The sequence below is a fragment of the Alligator sinensis genome, unplaced genomic scaffold (assembly GCF_000455745.1).
Source record: "Alligator sinensis unplaced genomic scaffold, ASM45574v1 scaffold103_1, whole genome shotgun sequence".
NCBI lineage: Eukaryota > Metazoa > Chordata > Crocodylia > Alligatoridae > Alligator > Alligator sinensis.
Genome location: NW_005842226.1, coordinates 1,712,399 through 1,719,102, shown reverse-complemented (window position 1 = coordinate 1,719,102; position 6,704 = coordinate 1,712,399). Strand labels below are relative to the sequence as shown.

General features: G+C 58.4%; 1 protein-coding gene across 1 annotated transcript in view; it reads left to right on the top strand.

Annotated features, from left to right (window-relative positions):
* Positions 1 to 6,704, top strand: part of TBXA2R (thromboxane A2 receptor) — a 36,537-nt gene that overhangs the window by 24,582 nt on the left and 5,251 nt on the right. The window lies entirely within an intron of this gene.

The following is a 6,704-nucleotide window of genomic DNA, read 5'->3' as shown; positions in this document are numbered from 1 at the left end:
CCTGAAGCAGTGGTGGGGAGGTTCAGGAGTGGGGTCAGACCTGAAGCGGCAGGGGAGCGGGAGAGAGCAGAGTCGGAACCAAAGTGGCAGGGGGCGCGGGGGGGGTGTGAACGGGATCAGACCCGAAGCGCTGAGGCAGGTGGGGTTGCAGCGGGGTTGGACCTGGAGCGTGGAGCACGGTGGCGGTAAGGGGACAAGCCGGGGAAGCACTCGGTGCTTGGTGAACATCAGACCACAGCCCCCTGGGACCTGGTGTTGCAGTTCAGCCAGGGATGAGGGACAGAGCAATTACGTGGCTTGCTTAATGAAGAGCATGGCTTTGTGGTAGGCTGGGGAACGTGACTGAGTTGTGTCTGTCCTGACCGCTAGACTTAGCGTCACTTCACAGCCACGTGCCAACAGCTGAGGCGGCTCAAGCCTTCCGGATGGGACGGCCAAGTGACGTGGAGGCCAAGCGCTCGGGCCCGGTGCGGGGAGGCTCTGCTCCTGGCCCGGGTTTTGTAGCTGTCTCACTGAGCAGATCCCAGCCCCGTGCAGGGCCTGTTGGCTCCAAGCCCCGCGGTAGAGCATGCCCTGCTCCTGCTCACACCAACCAGGTGCGGGGCGGTGAAGCTGCCCTGGGGGTCCCCAGCCAGAGCTCAGAGCAGCCCTGGGCGGTGCCCTGAGAACCAGCCCACCACTGCCGTCCTGGCTGGGGGGCCAGCTGGGGCATGCGAGAGAGCCGGGCACACGCTGTGGGCACGCCTGGAAGTGCAGGACCTGGCTCTGACCTCCCGTGCACTGCTGTCATCAGTGTAGTGGCTCCCAAGCAGGCGAGATCAGACCTTGGCCAAGAGCCCTGCTTGCCGGTGGAGCGGCTGTCGGAGGCTGGAAGTGCAGCTCCAGGTAGAGTCAAGAGGCAGACAGCGTGCAGCCCTCTGGAGCTGTCCTGTGCCTCGTTTCTCTGCTCTCCATGTCTGGCCTGGGTCCAGGTGGTCCTGAGCAGCTGTTGCCCCCTCTGCCTTTCATGCGGCTCCTGGGTGTTCAACACCTTTCCAGGCCAGGCTGCAGCCTGCTGCAGGGCAGGCGACAGACTCACTCGCTGCCCCTTCCTGCCAGGGGGCACTGCTCCCAGTTGGCGCACGCAGCCCCTTGCTGCATTGGCCCCACTGCACTTACAGGAAGGACTGTTTATCACCACCCAGCATGATTTATTTATCCCTCGGCCTGCAGTAAATGGAAGCAGATGCTTCTGGATCGCAAGGCGGATGCAGCCGCATGTGGTCTGAAAAGCGTCTCTCCACCCGCGCCAGCCGGGCCTCCTGTGTTGCAAGAGCCCCGTGTTGCCTGGCGTACCCTGTGCCCGGCACTGACGTAGGAGCCCCTCCTGGCTGGCAGAACAGTGTGTGCCAGGGCAGAGAGCCCCATTCTGAGCTCGCGGCATTTTCCCTCGGCTCTTTGTCTCTGGATGGACTGTGAGATTTGGCGGTGTTGGCAGCAGTGGGGCAGGGCCTAGACGTGCTGAGACAGGGGATGCTGGTTTAGGGTGGGCAGTGCCGTTCTGCCCACTGAGACTTGCCCTGGAGATGTCGAACACTGCACCATCCTTTCCTAGAGCCCCGTGCAGCCCTGCTGTGCCCTGGCAGACAGGTGGAGTCAGAAGTGGTGCAGAAGCTGTGCAATGTGTGGGGTTATGCAGAAGCCTGATGTGATGCCTGAATCAATGCGACCTCCGAATTGCACCAAGGACTTGGGAAGTCAGAGCTGCAGAGCAGAGGTCTCCCTGCCCGCTTTGCCTGTGAAGCTGCTTGCAGAGGTGTTGTCCAGGAGTTTGGCCTCTCTGACTAGGACGGGGGTGGGCAAAATGTGGCCCTGGGGACAGATGTGGCTCACCAGGCCATTCTATCTGGCCCGCGGGGACCCTAAAAAATTTAGAAAATTAATATTTATCTGCCCCTGGCTGCCTGTCATGCGAACCTCGATGGCTTGCCAAAACTCAGTAAGTGGCCCTCCACCCAAAATAATTGCCTGCCCCTGGACTAGGAAGAACAAGGAGTCCTCCCCCGCACCCATGCAACAACTCTTACAGGATTCAGTCTGGCCCTGCTCTCCCAGGAGGTGCTTCTGCAGGGCTCCTGATTTACACCAGTATGAGAGAGACCCCTGATCTCCAAAATAAAACAGCTAGGCCTATTGCAAACCACAGGGCATTAGAGGTGACAGGAAGCCTGGATGTGAATTTTAAAGCCACATCTGCAGTACAAGGCTTCATTGCCCCAGCTCTGGCTGGCAAGGTGCCTCCAGGGCAGGCAGGAGAGCATGCTACTGCTCCTGCACCCTCTGTGCAGCAACCCCGTGCACCTTCTCCCTGCAGAACAGGCTGGTGCAGAGCAAGGGGCCAAAACAACTCCCCACGTCCTCTCTCCTGATCCTGAGCACCGTGCTGTGAGCCCCTGGGCCGTTGCTTCCTGCCTCTAGCCCCTTTGAAGAGGCTGTGCGCAAGGCTTCTGGCTGCATCTGTGCAGGACAGGCTGTCCCAGAGGAGACACGCTCACCATGCTCACTCCTGGAGACATCTCCGTCCTTCTCTCCCTGGTTCACATTCTAGCAGTCACCCAGGGCCTCCTTTGTAGAGAAAAGTCTCTCTTGGCACTTTGCTCATACAACAATAGCGCTGGAAGCCGGTGGGATTGCAATACAATGGCACTTCTGACTGGACGGTCAGAGCAATTCCTCCATTTCCTGACATGGCCTTGGCCACTGCATGAAGAAAGACGAAGCTGCCTCCAAAGCGGCCACTGCCAACAAAGCTGCGGGAGATGCCAGCACAACCTGCACTTCTTTGGGAGGCTACCACAGTTGGTTCGGTGTCTCCGTGCCAAGTGTGTCATCCGCCTTCTGCCCCTGCGTCTGGTTCTGGTAAAGGGCAGATTTACAAAACCTGGAGATCACAGGCCCGTTCAAGACCCCAGCAGAAGGTGGGGGCTCCCCCTGTGAACATACTTCTTCTGGAAATGGATTGAAGTAAGCTGGAGAAAGGCTTCCTTATCCCAGAATAAGAGCATCCACACAGGGAGTTGTTGTGTGGTTCTGTGCCTGGCTCGTCCTCCCTCCTGACGTTGCACGTCCCAAGGGTGCGCAACGAGCTGGTCAGGAATCTTCTGACAAAACCCGACTGTCAGAAAATGCCCGTTTGTCTTAACCCAACGGCTTTGCAGATGCATGTTTGCTTGGAAAGGTTTTTGGCACATGCCAGTGCTTGGCTATTGGAAGCAGGCCCGGTTTGCCAGAGACTGCAGGGGCCCAAGAGCCTACAGGCCACAGCTCTGTCATTCAGGTGGTCCCAGGGGAGGGACCCTGGGTCATCCAAGCGCCCCAGCCAGCTGGCTCCCAGGCTGTGGGAGAATCAGAATGGCCTGAGACCCGTGGCCTGGTGGAGGGCTCTGAAGCCAGACCTTGCAAGCTCGTGTTGGTGTTTCCAAATCAGCTGGAAGGGAATTTTGAAAAATGGAGGGTTGTTTTGAATGAGCAAAACCAGAGGCTGAAATGTCAGCTTCCCACCAACGAGAAGCTGAGCCCTTGCCAGCTCGTGTCGCAGCTTTGCTGAGAGGCGCTTCTGAGGTGCTGCTGCTTGGATGACTGGCACGAGGGCAAGGTGACGGGCTCCTGCTGGACAGGAGGGGGTCTTCTGGTGCCTGGGGACTGGGAGGAGTGGATCAGCCACGTGCCTGCCAGCCGAGAGCTGATGGAGACAGCGTGAGACTCCGGAGGGTGTTTCTGTCATGGAGACCAGCGCTTCTGCCGGTAGCCGGCATCACACGTAGTGGCAATGGTCATTGAGACAGTGCAGCCCAGCGGACTGGGTGCTTGACTGGGAATCAGGAGAGCTGCAGGAGAGCGCAGCCACTGACCTGCTGGGTGAGCTCTTTCACCTGCTGTCTCTGCACACCTTGGGGACCACCATCCTCTGCGGTGCTCAGGGCAAGAGCATCCTTGTCTGCCTGCGGCATCTGGGATCTTCTGGAATGAAGTGCAGAAACTGCTCTTACCCATGGACGCCTGCTTCACCCCTTCCCCAGCATGTGAGCTTGTAACCCACCACCCTGCCCTACAGTGACCCATCAGCAGGGACTGAGCCTGGGTGTCTCGTTCCAGGGTGCAAGGGCTGGCCTCAAGGGATTGGAAACCACAGCTCCCATTTCCAGCCAGAAGGGCTGCCAGCAGTGCTGGATGTGCTCCCCAGCTGATCCACTCTAGTCTGTAGAGAGAACCAGGTGCTCACTGGAGCAGGGACTGTTCCCAGGTGCCCCTCGCCAGGGTGAGTGCATGACACTTCCCTTCCTTCGCACTCTGTACAGAGGCACAGCTAGGGAGACAAAGAGAGGGAAGGTCACCCTGCAGCCTGGCAGTGCTCTCCAGAGACATAAGACCCCACTTAGGCAAGGAAGGGCATTGAGGCCTGCTATGCTATCTTGGAGTCAGTGCTCGAACCACATAGCTGTTGGATAAATGGGGTTCAAAATGTCCTTTGCTGGTGCCTTGACTCTAACGTCAGTCCCCCAAATATTTTTTCTAGCCAAAGCTCTAACCCAAGTCCTCAGGTAGTTCAGGGACATCACCCCCTAGCTTGCATTTCTTGGTCTTTCAATGACAATATTTTGCCTAACCCAAGTCTGGGGTGGAATCCAGCTGATGGCCCAGGGGGTGGGATTGAGGGGCCCTGGGTAGGGGATGTGAAGGTCTGCTCATTCAGCCCCTGGGGCCTGACAGTCTTGAGACCCAGCCAGGCAGCAGCTCTGGCCAAGCAAGTGTGACTTCGCTTGTGCTTCTGCTAGTCCGGTAGGCCCTTACCCAGGGCTTGCTTGGACCTGGGGTAGAGAAGCCCTTTCTGTGCAAATCTGCACTGCAGGGAGGGACTGCAGCCCCGTTCCTTCCCCAGCCCGTGAGATGGCTGGCAGGGGTTTGAAGGGAGTCCCACAGCAGTGGCTCGCTTCCTGATTGCTGTAGGTGCAGTCCCACCTCACCTCTTTCCACAGCCCCGAGCTGCTGACCCCTGGCCATGTCACAAGACTACTACCCCGGTCCTCTGCCATCGAGGGATTCCCCCTGTATGACCAGCTGCTCGTGTCCACCAGCTGTGGACATAAGAGGGGCCTTCACTCAATGGGGAATTGGGACCCTGCGCTTCTGCTCTCACCCTGGTGTCCACATGCTATAGAGAACCACAAGGATGCTGAAGAGGAGGACGTGCAGACCAGAGACCTGGACTCAGGGAGAAGTGCCCAAGTGTTGAGAAGTACCAGGCCTCAGACATAAATGACTGAGCTCTGAGTAGCTCCTGACCCCAAACCCATCAGTTGAGAACTTGGCTTGAGCAAGCTGTGGATGTAGCCTGGGTTCTGCACGATGTTCCCAGAGCTCAGGGACCTCTGGGTATGTCTGGGCTGAGCTCAGATCCTGCAACTGAGTTCCTGGCTGGTGACGAACGGCTCGCATACTGATCCCATCCTTAAAATAACCCTTTGCCTAGCCATCTCCCCTTTCCACAGATGCCTCCGTGGGGTGGACGTCCTACAATGACGTCCCCACCCTTTGCTGCTCCATCTGCTTGCGTCTGCCTTGGCTTTGGCTTCTTGGCCATGCTCCTCACTTCGCCTTGCTGGGAACAAGGCTCCTTTCTCAAGGAGACAAATGAAGAGTGTGTCCCGTGGTGGGAGCATAGCTCGGCCAGGCTCCCCTCATCCATCACGGGAGGCGGCTGGGATTGCTTAGGAGCCGCCTGACAGGAGACGAGCAGAAAACAAGTTTCTTTAAACAACGCACAAACAGGGATTATTGCAATCGTATAAACATCTCCAAATGGCTTTCCCCCAGCCAACACGTTGCCTATGGAGTGAGGGGGCTGCTAATCTGAGCCAGCTGCTCAGCGCCTCCAGCAGAGCTGCCATCTTCCCTCTGGAGAGGCTGGTGCTGGGTCAGCTCCCCATGGGTCAGGCCTGGTGCTGCTCCCCCGCCACCTAGCCCTGCCACTGTCCCTCTCTGCTGGGGAGCTAGTGCCAGTGTGTTTTTCTGCCCAGGCCGAGGGATGATCTGTGGCAAATGTGGCTGTGGTTCCCTTCATGGCAAGAGAATAGGAAACCACCAGATCCCCCCAGGTGCTTTCTATAAGGCACCAACCCGCCAGGAGTTATGGCAGGGGGCTGGCTCAGAGCCACAAGGCTAAGGTGCTGTGTGCCCCTTGGTATGGCAGGTGCCAGGAGCCATCTGCTCCCCCACTGCACAGAGGCAATGGGAACTCAGTCCCTTTATCCCACCGATGACTTGGCTGAGACCCCTGTGGGAGGATGTGCTGGGCAGTTACGGGATGGCCAAGAGCAGGGCACCAGTGTGCTGGGTGCAGCAGTACCCCCACAGTGAGCCGGCCCCTGCCACAAGGACCGCCTCGTTCCAGACAGCCCTGGGGAGGGGAGAGGGCCGCGCTGGGTGCTGTGCTGGGAGAGGTTAGTATCAGTGGGTGTGTCCATGCACCCACGGCATTGGGACTATGGTGGGTGCTGAGCAGTGCAGTAAATAGCCCCTGGGCATGGGTGAGCACCCAAACCCATAATCACTTCTCTGCCCCTTCTTGGGGCTGCACCTCCAGGGCCACTAGCACAGAGCTGCATAACGCAGCAACATCTCTGAGATGCTATTATACATCTTGGATAGGGATGTCACACACTCTT